The sequence below is a fragment of the Armigeres subalbatus genome, chromosome 2, assembly GCF_024139115.2.
Source record: "Armigeres subalbatus isolate Guangzhou_Male chromosome 2, GZ_Asu_2, whole genome shotgun sequence".
In the NCBI taxonomy this organism is placed as follows: Eukaryota; Metazoa; Arthropoda; class Insecta; order Diptera; family Culicidae; genus Armigeres; species Armigeres subalbatus.
The window spans coordinates 458,986,596-459,002,177 of NC_085140.1; the positions used below are offsets into that span (position 1 = coordinate 458,986,596).

The window sequence follows — 15,582 nt, forward strand, 5'->3', positions numbered from 1 at the left end:
GATATTAGCATTTCCATATCATTCTAAGATACGTATTATTCATTCCTCAGAATCTGTGGATAAGGGAATCCTAGGTAAGAAATTCTTGTAGTGAATAAAAAATCTAGGAGAATAAAACCCCCTAGAATTCTTGAGTTTCAAAGTAATATTCTTGTGTAAGAAACTTTTTAGAAGTCAAGGCGGAGGAATTTCTTCATAATTCGTAAGGGAGAAATTCCTTAGAGTTATCAGAGAGAAGCATTTTCTGGCCTATGGTGCGAAATTCATTAGGAACACAAGAGGATATATTTTTCCAAATTCCTGAAGGGGAAATTCCTCTTAATATCTAGCAAGAGGGATTTCCATGATCTTTTGAAGGCCCATTCCCCAAAATTTCTTAATGTGTATTTCGGAAAATTTCCGTAGCAGAAATTGAACCGGTGCCAGCGAAAGTGGTACATAAACCATTTTTCTCGATATTGTGTTTTTTACACCAACGCACGGCTTCTATTAGCAATAATATATAGTAAGGAAACAACAAAAAAGTGATTTTTGATAACTAAATCTGGAGATATGCACTTTTTTATTTCTGATATAAATTATAGATAGTAGAATCTATAGATGAGCGAAAGCAAGGCTGAGTCGATTTTTTTGCCCGTGCACACGCGCATATGACGTCACAGCCCTTAACGTTTCCATTGAAATCATGACGTCATGCTCTTTTGGAGACACGTTTGACAGTTCGTTTGGAGACAAAGGATTTATCTTCGCTCATCTATATATTCCACTATCTATAATATAAATCACAATGACAATTCCGTTGCCAGGAAAAGTGTTCTACATACTAAAGTCAGCTTATTGAAAAGAAAATTTCACAAAATGTTTCCGTAACAGATTTTAACTCTATTTTGAATTACAGGATGGTTTACTGCCGTTTAAAATACATGTACCACTTTTACTGGCAACGATTTTCGGTTTCTGTTGCATTGTGTTCCCATTAATAGTGGTACATGTCCATTTTGTTTCTACAACCTTGAAATTTGTCAACAAACTTCGAATATTTCTCATTACCACCTTTAGGCACATCCAAGATGAATACACAGCTAGGTGTTGCAGTCTGCCCAATTTATGGACGAGAAGAGGGCGGGGGTGAAAAATTCATTTTCGGTGCAAAACATAAACAAACCGGCTGGCTCTCCCATACTAAAATCCAAGATAGCTGAATCGTGAATTTGGCAGATTGGAACACCTAGTGGTGTATTCATCTTGGGCACATCAGTCATAACACGTTGGAACAGTTGAGATGCAGAAAATTGCAAATTTAAATTTTGTTTTCGAAGTTTTTAGAAAAGTCAGTCTCCTTTAAAATTTACCTTATGTAACATATACCACTTTCGCTGGCACCGGTTCAGTTCTTGTGGGATGAAATTCTCCAAATTCTGAAGACGAAATTCTCTAAAAATTCTAAAGCAGAAACATATCACAACTCTTGTATATCAAGCTCCTCCAATTCCTAAAGAAGAATTCCTCCGACATATTTTAGAGGGAGATTTCCACAGAAATTTAAGAAAAAAAAAATACTTGGTTTGAGGTTAGAATGTAGGCTGTGGTCCCTTATTTTTTATTGTGGAATAATTTCCAATAACTCCGGATAGGGTGAGTTCAGAACTCCTGAGAAGGAATTTGTGGATATGGAAAAACCAAGAAGATTGGAAAATCAATTTCCCATAATTCATGGAGCAGGAATTTTCTAGAATTGCTGAGGAAGAATTTGTATGAATTTGTAGAATTCATGAAAAAAAAAGTTTGATGGAGTCTAAAGTTCCCAAAAAATCTCTGAATTCTCCATGATATATGAAGGGTACATAATCAGAAGTACTGGGAAGGGATTCCCCATAATTCATAAGGCAGAACAAAACCTGAGTTCTACTAATATGTGCTTCCCAGAATCCCTGAAAAAGGAGTTTTGCAGAATTCCTGGGGTAGGATTTGCACAGAATTAAATAAAAAGGAAGTTTCCAAAATTCTCAAAGGGGCAATTCTTCAAACTTCTTTGAGAGTAGTTCCTCAGAATTCCTGTAGAAAGAATCGATGATGGAGGAGTTTCCAAAAATGAATTTTCCAGAATTCCGAGAACAAATTTTTCAGAAAGTGGTTTCTTAAAAATGTAAAAAGGTGCTCGCTGATATTTCTATCTTCCCTTTCAGCGTAACGCTCTGGATTTCCAAAATCTAAATGACACCCTGTATAGTAAAGAAAAACGTAAGTTCTACGTCAAAAAATTGTCGAATTCTACGGGGCACCCACCCACCAGGATTGTGCCTTTGGGTAAGAAAATCGATCTCTGAAAATTTCAGCTCAATCACTTGTTGCATAAGCTGGCGCATTTGATTTAAAGTTTGTATGGTAGTTTCAGCCAAAATGCATAGAAAAGTACACCTTCGTCACTCTTTTGTTAGTATGCCCTATTGAGCTCAGAATTGCAATGTGTTATATCAATATATTAATGATCAATTCTACAGAACATTATACCACTATACGATGATTAAATGACTTTTTATAAAGCTTCGGGTGACTTCCGAACCGAACTTTCTTCCGAAGTTTTATCTGTCAAACTATTAATTGATGCGTTGTTTAGCGCGTCTTTAGGCGAATCCAGCGCACTACTTCCGATGTTGGGAAAATTGCCTATATCTGGAGAAAAATCCAACTTCGGTAAGGTACCCCGGGGCAAGTGGGACCTAAAAAAACGCTAGTTCAGCAAAATCTCTAACGCATACTTAGAAAACAGGGTATTTCAGGACATTAACCACGGATACATCATTATATGCTTCCGTTGTTGAAGTGTAGACGTGTTGTAAGCCATTTACTCAGTTACAAAAATATTGGTAGTGACATAAATAAATTTACCTGTGGGACCTACTTACCTCTTCAAACGGGGCAAGTGGGACCTATTCTGCTCTATACTGTCGAACGAAACTAATTTGAAGAATGTAGATATAATGTTCATGTGATTTCTGAGTCGTAGTATTTCAAATCATGGATGGAGGTTTATTGCTTGTCAGACTTTTGTTTTTTTGGCAAAAGAAAGGGATTAGAATGTTAGCAGATAAAAAACAAGACAACAGCCGGTTTACTGTTTAATTGTCTGTTGTCTGGCTTCACATTACCGTCGTGCGGGGCTTCTTTTGACAAATCAGAAGCTACTTTGGACATTTTAAAACAAGAATTATAACAAAAATTACTATAAAAATGTCATTATCACCAATCGGGTGTCTTGTTGATAGTTGGATGGCAGCTTTCTGTTTTAAATTTGGTATTTTTTTCGTTCAATCAAAAAATCAAAAATCCAAAGTAGCCCCCGGAGTCAAAAGAAACCGTGCACGACGGTAGCTTACTTTCTTACCAAATGTGTTAGATGGAAGAGATAAGCAAATCTTTGTTCACTTTTCGAATGGATGTTTCTCTGTTTAACACAAATTATTACATAAATGAGAACTTCAAAAGGAACGTTTTTATTCAGCGGTGTTGTAAATTTGTAATAGAACGAAATGGCCAATTTATGTCTTAATCACTTTATTTATCTGAAAATCTTTTAATATGATGCAAAGTTTAAAAATAACAAAACACAAGGCAGAACCGGTTGATCTATTGTAGAATAAATAGATTGTTTGCACTGTAAACGGAATATTTTGCATAGTTATAACCATTGCTCTTTTCCATGAAAGAGATAATTTTCAGAAAGTAAAATACACATTTGGTAAATCAACTGTACACTACTTCTTAACAACAAAGCCAATGATATCAACTGCATTTGATTCAGATCCATATGAGATATGAGTGTCGAAGTTATTTTTCACTAGACAACAATCTAAAAATAGGTAAAATGGCTCTATCGAAAATGTTGTTCAAATATGTCCCACTTGCCCTATGTATGTTAATAATCAAGGGAAAGTGAAAATGGCAGATTTTGGCTTTAATCAAAACTTTTAAATCGTTTTTGATGCCACACAATTATTTAATTGCTCAAAATATTCACTTTCCACATCAATGATGAATTTAGAAACGACTATTTTGTTGGAAATCCATTGAATTAAAATAAAAGTAATAGATTTTACCGGTAGTTTAAAGTCATGATTAAACTATACCATTAGTATGGTGCCGCAAAGGGTTTTGATTCCAATTTTTTTTGTGTCAGGCGAATTCGTTGATAATTCTGCTTCATCTTTCTAGAACATTGTTACCATTAAAAACGTTCACCGATTAATCGGCAGCCATAGTACCCACTTACCCCGTATTTTCACTTGCCCCGGGGTACCTTATAAAAAGCGTTCTAACTTTGTTTCGGATAGACAATATAATACAACTCACAATTTTAGAAATTACTCAAAAAATAATCAACGTCTAACCTACATACAAACAATACTGACATAGTCTACATTTTGACTAGACTAGACTAGACCACCCCAGCACACAGCAATCACAGCAATCCTAAGGGGCAAAAAAAACTAAAACAAACAGAATTATACTAGTCTAGTCTAGTCTAGTCTACACAAACACAGCCATCACTTGGAAGAATCCTGGAAAGTGATAGATTCGACTACATCTATCACTTTTCTTGTCATTATTTATGCTTAAAGCACATAATAAATGTAGCTCAAACATAAAAGCGGCCAGGCCTACTGAGAGAAAAGTGTTGTAAGGGGTCGTTTAACAATGATATCACAGGTTTTAGGGGGGGTCTAAAATTTTATGACAATTCATATACTAGGTATTCAAAAAGCGTGACAGAGGGGGAAGGGAGGTCTAGATATCTCCAAAAGTAGTGGACGTCATATTTGAATCGCAATATGTATGAATATGATATTCATACAGCAGTTTAGAGTATTCTATACAAATTTTATTTTATTTTATTATCAGACTAAGGGTAAAGCCAGAGTAAACGCGACGTGCGATGCGACGCGACGCGACAGTGCAATTTGACAGCCTGTTGATAATGATTGTTATTCTTTCACGTGAGTCGCGTCGCGTCGCATCGCTCGTCGCGTCGCATCGCTCGTCACGTTTACTCTGGTTTGCCCCTAAGGCCGGAGTGGCCTGTGCTGCACATAAAAGTCTTCTCCATTCAGCTCGGTCCATGGCTGCACTTCGCCAACCACGCAGTCTGCGGAGGGTCCGCAAATCGTCCTCCACCTGATCGATCCACCTTGCCCGCCGTGCATCTCGCCTTCTTGTTCCTGTCGGATCGTTGTCGAGAACCATTTTCACCGGATTACTATCCGACATTCTGGCTACGTGCCCGGCCCACCGCAGTCTTCCGGTTTTCGCGGTGTGAACGATGGATGGTTCTCCCAACAGCTGATGCAACTCGTGGTTCATTCGCCTCCTCCACGTACCGTCCGCCATCTGCACCCCACCATAGATGGTACGCAACACTTTCCTTTCAAAAACTCCCAGTGCGCGTTGGTCCTCCACGAGCATCGTCCAGGTCTCGTGTCCGTAGAGGACTACCGGTCTAATTAGCGTTTTGTAGATTGTCAGTTTGGTACGGCGGCGAACTCTATTCGATCGGAGCGTCTTGCGGAGTCCAAAGTACGTACGATTTCCAGCCACTATGCGTCTCCGAATTTCTCTGCTGGTGTCATTTTCGGCAGTCACCAGTGAGCCCAAGTACACAAATTCTTCTACCACCTCGATTTCGTCACCACCAATGCAAACTCGCGGTGGGTGGCTCACATTGTCTTCTTCTTGAACTTTTGCCTATCATGTACTTCTGTCTTCGACGTGTTGATGACAAGTCCGATCCGCTTAGCTTCCCTCTTCAGTCTGATGTAGGCTTCCTCCATCTTCTCAAAGTTACGTGCCATAATATCTATGTCGTCGGCGAAACCAAATAGCTGGACGGACTTATTGAAAATTGTACCTCTCGTGTTAATCCCTGCTCTTCGTATTACCCCTTCCAAAGCGATGTTGAATAGCAAACACGAAAGACCATCACCTTGCCGTAACCCTCTGCGGGTTTCGAAGGGACTTTGATCAATCGTGTCAGTTTATCCGGAAAACCGTGTTCGTGCATTAGCTGCCATAGCTGGTCCCGATCGATTGTATCATATGCGGCTTTGAAGTCGATGAATAGATGATGTGTGGGCACGTTGTATTCGCGGCATTTCTGCAGTACTTGGCGAATGGCGAACACCTGGTCCGTGGTGGAGCGTTCGCCCATAAAACCCGCCTGGTACTGCCCCACGAACTCCCTTGCAGTTGGTGCTAGTCGACGGCATAAAATTTGGGAGAGTACCTTGTAGGCGGCGTTCAGCAATGTGATTGCGCGGTAGTTGCTACAATCCAGCTTATCGCCCTTTTGTAGATGGGACACACGACACCTTCCATCCACTCCTGCGGCAAAACTTCCTCCTCCCAAATCTTGGTAATGACCCAGTGCAGCGCTCTAGCCAGTGCCTCACCACCGTGTTTAAATAGCTCTCCTGGTAGTTGGTCAACCCAGGGGCTTTGTTGTTCTTCAGCCGGCCAATCTCCTCCTGGATTTCCTGGAGATCCGGAGCCGGTAGAATTATGTCCTGCGCGCGTTCTCCCAGGTCTATCACCATACCGCCATCTTCGTCTGCCACATCGCCATTCAGGTGCTCTTCGTAGTGCTGCTGCCACCTTTGGATCACCTCACGCTCGTTTGTAAGAAGGTTCCCGTTTATGTCCTTACACATATCGGGCTGTGGCACGTGGCCCTTACGTGAACGGTTCAACTTCTCATAGAACTTTCGTGCGTTATTAGCGCGATACAGTTCCTCCGTCTCTTCACGGTCTCGATCTTCCTGCTGGCGCTTTTTCCTCCAGAAAATCGAGTTTTGTCTGTTCCGCGCCCGTTTGTATCGTGCCTCGTTCGCCCTCGTGCGGTGTTGCAGCAATCTCGCCCATGCTGCATTCTTCTCCTGAACTAACTGCTCACATTCGCCGTCATACCAGTCGTTTCTCTGATCCGGACCCACCGTGCCTAGTGCAGCGGTGCCACTTCCAGCTGCTGCGCGTAGTCTTGGGCTAGCCTACCGTCTTGTAGCCGCCCAATGTTTAGCCGCGGCGGACGACTCCAACGCGTGTTGATCACCGTCGAGAGTTTTGAGCGCAGGCATACTGCAACAAGGTAGTGGTCGGATTCAATATTCGCACTGCGGTAAGTGCGTACGTTCATGATGTCGGAGAAGAATTTACCGTGGATTAGAACGTGGTCGATTTGGTTTTCCGTTACTTGATTAGGTGATTTCCATGTGGCCTTGTGGATATTCTTGCGGGGGAAGAAAGTGCTTCGGACTACCATTCCGCGGGAGGCTGCAATGTTTATGCATCGTTGGCCGTTGTCGTTTGATACGGTATGCAGACTATCCGGTCCGATGACCGGTCTATACATTTCCTCCCTTCCTACCTGAGCGTTCATGTCACCGATGACGATTTTGACGTCCCGCAGTGGGCATCCATCGTATGTCTGCTCCAGCTGCGCATAGAACGCTTCTTTCTCGTCGTCGGATCTCCCTTCGTGTGGGCAGTGCATGTTGATGATGCTATAGTTGAAGAAACGGCCTTTTATCCTCAGCTTGCACATCCTTGCGTTGATTGGCTGCCACCCAATCACGCGTTGGCGCATCTTTCCCAGCACTATGAAGCCGGTTCCCAGCTCGTTGGTGGTGCCACAGCTTTGGTAGAAGGTAGCCGCTCGATGCCCGCTTTTCCACACTTCCTGTCCAGCAGATTTCCTGCAGCGCTACGACATCGAAGTTGCGGGGATGTAGTTCATCGTAGATTATCCTGTCGCAACCTGCGAAGCCTAGTGACTTGCAGTTCCATGTTCCAAGCTTCCAATCGTGATCCTTTATTCGTCGCCTAGGTCGTTGCCGATTGTATCGAGTCGTATTATCTTCTATGTCGTTCGTAATAGTTGTTTTTAAAGGCGGCTTATTGGGCCTGCGCAAACCTCCTGTCTCGTCGGAGGGCCGTCGTGTCAGGGCTGTTTAGCGTCCCACCTAACACCAGGACTTGGGCTTGTGCGCTTTGAGCGGCACACGGTCGCTTTGGCGGAGCCTACTTGTGGATTCATGCAGCTTTTTATAGAGGTTTAACAGGGCCCACTGTCAAACCCCACCACATCCTAGGCAGGCGCCACAACTCGCAGATTGCCTGGGGAGGGATCATCAAGCCCTTGGGCATAGTCCCTGCTGCCCCCCAAAATGAGTATTCTGTACAAAATGAGGTGTATAAACCGCACAACAGCGGACCGAACCGATTTGCCACTCTTCTTTGTTTGCACAGACACATTTCAATTGGTCAATAGTCATTTTTTTCTGTTCTATTTTCTGAAATATTCGCATATTAAGGCCCAATATCTTGCTCTGCGCAGGTATGTCCATATTGCCTCATAGTGTGGGATTTTTGAAAAAAAAGTTTTATGATAAATTCTGATTTTTATCAGTACAAACATGTGTGCACAATATACAATTATAATAGATCTTTTGATAGAGATGCATTTTTGACCTGTATTTTAATCAATTTTATGTCAAAACCTAATTTATTAACTTCAAATCTTATAATAATTCTGCCTATGCAGCAAAAATTTACATTTTCAAGTGTATTTTCATGTTTGAATTGAATTTTAATGGTTGAGGCATATGTGGAGCATTCTCTCAAAGATCATATAACTTTTACATGATAAAACTTGTCAATAAGCTCAAATTGAGGGTGGCTCATATTGCCCCTACTGCCCCATAGCAATCACCAGAAAACGGATTTCAACCGTTTCCCTTCAAACTCTTCTAAACTATAACGAAACACAACCTTTTCTATCTCTACAAACAACTCTCTAATAAATAGGTTCCATACTGTCGTAATCTGAGGAAGTGACGAAAGCGCCAAATCACAACATGCATGTTTTCCATTTTTGCCTTTCTCGTACACTAAGTGTACGTAAAGGCTATAATATTGCTTCAAAAACAAAATTTTGATAGGAGGCCCGGAGGGCCGATTTTTATATACCGATCGACTCAGCTCGACGAATTGAGGTGATGTCTGTATGTGTGTATGTATGTATGTGTGTGTGTGTATGTGTGTATGTGTACAAATTTTGTAGACACACTTTTTTGAACTTCCCATTGTCCGATTTGCTCGCAACAAGTTGCAGACGACGCGGAATTCAGTCCCATTGTTTGCTATTGAAAATTAGATCAATAGCTCATCGCAATCTGGAGTTATGGCCAAAAACTGTTTTTATGAATAAAAAATAGCAAAATGTTCTCAACTGAATACACCTAGATTCGAACTTCTGACCTCTGGGGTGGAAGGCGCTTGCCATACCACAAAACTATCGGAACACACATGGTATGAGTAAACCGAAGTCGTACAGTATTTATCAAATTAGTATGTGTGCATTTCTTTTCAAAGCCACAGAGTTCACTCTGCTAGGGTAACGGTGCCAATATTGGAAGTATTATTGAATCAATGAAAGAAAATATATATTTGATAATTCTAAATTGATAGTTTTAATGCATTAACAAATAGACAAACTTTGAATTTGCTAGAAATGAAATTGGATTCATTTCGTCTTAATAATTAATCTAAATTTCTTGGAGGTAATATGAGCTCCACTATACTGCCGTCGCAAGCATAATCGTCCAATATTGATTTTGCATGGAAGAAAATATGGAACAGTTACGCTTGCGGCGGCAGTATATAGGTAGGAAAACCAATTTGTTGGAGAAATTATTGTTTTCAATTAATATTCATAATGGCACAATTACAACGTGTCGCTTCAAGTAAAGCAAACGTTAAGTAATGCAATGATGAACAATATTATTAAGACCCCATTGTCTCCACTGAGGCCATGATCGCCTTTATAAGTGTTTATTTGGGTAACCTTTAACGAAAAGAAATGTGTTCAATAATTAATAACGTTTCTCTTTACTAAACGTAATCAGGCCCATTTTTCTATTATTTTGCTATCATGCGCTCGCATACCCTACATACGAGTTCGATCAGCGGCGTTCAATCAGCGTATGGAGCGCAGCTGATGTGCGTGAGGACGCTATGCAAGCACATTTCGGCGGGAGCGAACGGCACTGCATTCGCTTCATTCGCTTGCCGTCGGATGAATATCGCAGAAGGAAGCATCACCAACACACCGCATGGCCCTGACGAAAGCGAGTAAACAAAATGAGGGCCGGATGATGCCTTTTTATTTCACCCGGCAAGGGATATAGGACGTCAATTTTAAAATGGTTGTTAAAACGTTAAAACACATTTTAACCGAAAATAGTTGGATTTTTCAGGTTCGAAATTTAATTTACTTTAGATTGGCAACACGAAAGCATAGCATAGCATAGCATATGTGATTGTACAAATCGTGGGTGGCTATACAATGCTCAATTGAGCAATCTACTGTATATTGTCGCAAATTGGTACTTGGGATTAGTACCTTTCCTAAACAGTAGCAGTTGTATACCTGGCCACGTCCTTACAATCACGGAAGGAAGGAAGGAATGTTAGTTCAACATCTACTAGTGAAGATCCAGGGAACCCATACTACCTTCATAGATGTCTCAGGAAGGAAAATTTGTGTTAGTGGGAAAGGTGAATAATAGGGAGCTTTATTCGACAATATAGAGCGTTTGTCAATAACAGTATATGCTGTAAAAATAATAAAATATATTCATCAATTTACTTACGAACCGTCCTAAGGAAAACAAAACAAAACACAAAAATTTCGGCAAATCGCGCGATCGTTCCGCCGTCCGAAACAAGAGCCAACTCGCACTGCACTAATTAACTTTATTACCGACCGCGCAATGCAAAACACAAAATTTCGGCAAAGCGCGGGGTCGTTCTGCCGTCCGAAACAAGAGCCAACTCGCACTGAACTAATTAACTTTATTACCGGCCGCGCAATGCAAAACACAAAATTTCGGCAAACCGCGCGATCGTTCCGCCGTCCGAAACAAGAGCCAACACGCACTGAACTGGTTAACTTTATTACCGGCCGCGCAATGCAAAACACAAAATTTCGGCAAATCGCGCGATCGTCCCGCCGTCCGAAACAAGAGCCAACTCGCACTGCCACTTTTAGATTGGCAACACGAAAGTCTAATTATTTCGATTAAACAACATGTGTAGATATGTAGCCTGATATAAAGGTGTAGACTTCGGCTATCTGTTGGTGGTGTTGGATTGCGTGGGAGTGCTCTCGCCTCTTAGATTTGACGAATCGATGTTCTAATCTTTGTTTACAAACGCAGAGAATTCGTTTTAAAAATTTGGTATTGAGTTAGAGAAAATACAAATTGTTTAAAGTTCATTGGTATTATACTAGAAAATATGTTTTTGAAAAAAAAAGAATAGAGCCGAACGAGCGTTGATCACAGGACTCTCTGAGTGAGAGCCTAGAACGTTACCCCTCAGCTATCTTTACTTCTTGAAAGATTGGTGATCGAAGTATAACAGGTTATACGCAATTTGCACTGATCATCTGCTGCTTGTGCATTCGTGCGGCAACGCACCGGCTGCTGTGTTTAGGTTCCGTGGCATATTTAAATCATCTGACGTTGAAAAACATATACGATTGAGTTTACGTCATGTGCTTTTGTGTCAATTCATTCAGATAAGTCACCTAATATTCATAGTGTTTTTGGTGTGCAGGGAAGCAACATCAATTTCAATATTTAATTTGAATCCACCAATCCAATCCATATTGGCACAGTATATGTAAAACATGGATGCTCTAACAATTAGTTTGTAAATAAAACAAATTATTTTAGTAAATGGTTTTGATTTTCTATAAATATTAATTTAGTATTATTCCTACATTTTCGCTTGCATACCTTCTGTGTGGTTTTTGATAGTTAATTAATTCATGCTATACATAAGTCCTAAATCTTGGACTTCGCTAGACCAATTAATTGAACATTCATATAGTGACAACATATCTGTTTGAAGATTTCAAATAGTACTGGGATTATGTGGGAAAATCTGAGTTTCGAAGGATTCGGAGAAAATTTTTCATTCTTGCAAGTCAATGAAAATGTATCCAAACTTTTCTACAATCCAAACATGTTTTGGATCATGTAGTAATCTAAATTCGATCATTTAGTTTCTCGATGACTCATTCCAGAGGTTAAATTTCAAAACGTGTTTTATGGTGGACTTCTGGTGCGAATATTTTTCGACAGCTCTGTCCTACAGTTTATTGTATTAATTTAATTAATAACAGAGATGAAACACTAGGTTGTAATAACTTATACTGTTAATAACATTATTTTTTTATTCGTTATTATTAGTCAGTATAAATGTAAACAAAATGGGGGCCGGATGATGCTTTTTATTTCACCCGGCAAGGGATATAGGGCGTCAATTTTAAAATGATAATTAAAACGTTAAAACACATTTTAGCCGAAAATAGTTTGATTTTCGGGTTCTGAAATTTAATTTTCTCTTAGATTGGTAACATGAAAGTTTCATTATTTCGATTAAAAGCCATGTAGGCTACATATCTACACTTCAAGGAAGTTTTCGATTATTTATTAATCTGCGTTCAATCATTTAGTAGTTTGTCAATAACACATTCCAGAGGCTAGATTTCAAAATGTGTAGTATGGTGGACTGCTAATTCAAAGGTTTATCTACAACTCTGCCTAACAGTTCGATGTTTCAATTATACTGGTAATAGAGCTATAGAGCTAGTAGCAGTAGCTTATACTGAATGATTGGAATTTTGTTATCATTTGGTATAAGTCACTGCAACTAACACTGTAACTCCTTCAATGGTGGAATTGAAACATCGATATATTAGGCAGATATATAGAAAAACCTTCGCATCAGAAGTCCACCATACAACATATTTTGAAATTCAGCTTCTGGAATGAGTTATTGACAAACTACTAAATGATCGAACGCAAAATACTTAATGATCGTTAACATCCTTGTGTGTCTAAATATATAGGTAAATACTTCGGCTAGCTGTTGGTGGTGTTGGATTGCATGGAGTGTTCTCGTCTCTCAGACTTGACAAATCTATGTTTTTATCTTCGTTTAAAAAATGCAGATAAGTCGTTTTAAAATTTGGTATTGAGCTATGGAAAAAAATGAATAAAATTTATTGGTATTAACTAAAAATGTTTAAATTTAACATTAAACAAAAGAGAGTCAGAATGAGCATCGAACATAGACTCACTGAGCGACAGCCAAACGCGTTACCCCTAGGCTCTCTCCGCTTCTTGGATATGTAATGATCGAAGTATAACAGGTTATACTCAATTTGCACTGATCATCGGTTGCTTGTACATTCGTGCGGCAACGCACCTGTGCTGTGTTTAGGTTCCGTGGCATATTTAAATCATCTGACGTTGAAAACATATACGATTGAGTTTACGTCATGTGCTTTTGTGTCATAATGTCAGATGTCAGATATGTCACCTAATATTCATAATGTTTTGGTGTGCATGGGAAGCAACTTCAGAATCAATTTCAACATTTGATTTGAATTCACTGTAATGCATTCTTCCTGGCGTTGCAGCAAATAATTCATATTGGCACAGTATATGTAAAAACATGGCTGGGCTAACAATTAGTTTGAAAATAAAACAATTTATTTTAGTAAATGGTTTTGATGTTCTATAAATTTTAACTAACTATAATCGTACCTTTTCGTTTGCATACCTTCTGTGTTTTGATAGTTAATTAATTCATGCTATACATGAATCCTAAATCTTGGACTTCACGAGACCAATTAATTGGAAACCCATTCATAGCGACAACATATCTGTTTGAAGATTTCAAATAGCACTCGGATTATGTGGGAGAAGCTGAGAAATGCCGAAATGCTCTCTATATGAAGAAAAGCAACCCTAGTAGAATTCTTCTAAGACTTTATTAAGTCGGATCAAAATCGTAAATCTTAATTGAAAAGTGGTTAAATGGCATTGACAAAAACGGAACTGCTCATCAGCCAAAAATGAATTCTTATCTATATATGATGAAGAATCATACTATTTCAGAAGGTGTCAGAAGCCTAAGCTGGATTCTGACTTCAAAACAGAAAAAGTTTGTCAATTGACCAAAATTATGGATCATATCACCGAAGTTATGGATCATAATCACGATAAAAATTGCGCAAAATTGTATTTTTTTTATTAAATGTAGTTTTCTATGAATAATTTTCCAAACATTTATGGATCATTTGTCATACGTTCATGGGAAAATAGCAGGAATGATATTGTTTTCTTGGATCATGTTTTAAAGGTACATACTTATTTTACAATTATTTGATATATTTTTTTTAGCTTAGTTATGCTTAGTTATGGATCTTAAAATTTTTCTTTATTGATAAGCCTGAGCTATTTTTTGGATTTGAGGTAGCGTTTTATGGAACATTCTGATGTTATTTATGGATCGTTTTTCCACATTGAACGGTGCAAAGTAAGGGCTGCCATAAACAAATTTGAAAAATAAGATCTATTTAGTGTTATATTAGACTTTTCTAATATGTTTGTCAACCCATTTGAACGAGCGAGAAAGGCATCATCACCGCTAGGTGGATTAATCAGGGTTTTTTTGTTAATGAGCTCGATAAGTACTACTCGTTAAGACCATTTTTTGGAAAATGGCGTATACATCACTTTTTTAAATTACGGTAGCATAGCAATCGCTAGAGCCGGAAGCGTACAACAAGCCGTTACGCACTCTCCTCTTCTATCTTCTATTCTCTCAGAAGTTTACTACCCTGAAACTGAACTGTTTCGGACCCCTTATGGATCTGAAGCAGAGGACGGGACGCTCGTTCCTACCAGTCAGTGGATGGAAAGGTCCGTTATGATAAAGGGTCTACCACAAGCCTCGGATAATCTGGAATAAGTTTTCCACGAGTCGAGTTCACATTGATTTCATGAGTTCGATATATGTAGTGATCGTCACGTTGAAAATTTAAGCTAGCAGTGTAAACGTATTGCCTAGTGTCATGCAACGTAGATTTACCACGGCCCAGGGATGCGTTGAGTATAACAAGAATAACAAGAATACTTAGTGTGGCGATGGGTTGTTCCTGGCTTGAAAGAAACGTTTTTGACAGCAGTGTCCATTTCACACAGCTTCCAAGCTGAAATTTATTTTCCAATTATTAATTATTGTTGATTTTAACATTTATATGAAATAACTTACAAACTAGTTTCAACACACTTTACAAGTTACAGGCCCCATCGCCACTCTAAACTATTCTAATCAAATACTATTTCTTCAGTATGAGAGCATATGCATACATTTGATTGCCAGTGTTGCCAGTTTCACAAAATTTATCAAAACTTAACGCAACACTTAGGATATGTCGATATAGAATCTTCGGATGTTCCTAATATTCTTTCATGTAGTTATGGGTCTTAGGCTCAAGCTGGTAGAATCATAACTACTGAATCGATGCATTGCCACACAGTATATTGCCCCTTACAAATCTCGAGGGGAGGATGGGATTCATCCAGTTCTACTTTAGATAGGTTTCTCGAGCATTGCTACTTGATATATTCCCATATCCTGGCGAATGTCACTGTAAAGTTTATTCCAAAAGGA

At 39.3% G+C, this 15,582-nt stretch overlaps 1 protein-coding gene across 7 annotated transcripts in view; it reads left to right on the forward strand.

Annotated features, from left to right (window-relative positions):
- LOC134213840 (protein HIRA homolog) overlaps nt 1–15,582 on the forward strand; it is a 296,687-nt gene that overhangs the window by 6,741 nt on the left and 274,364 nt on the right. The window lies entirely within an intron of this gene.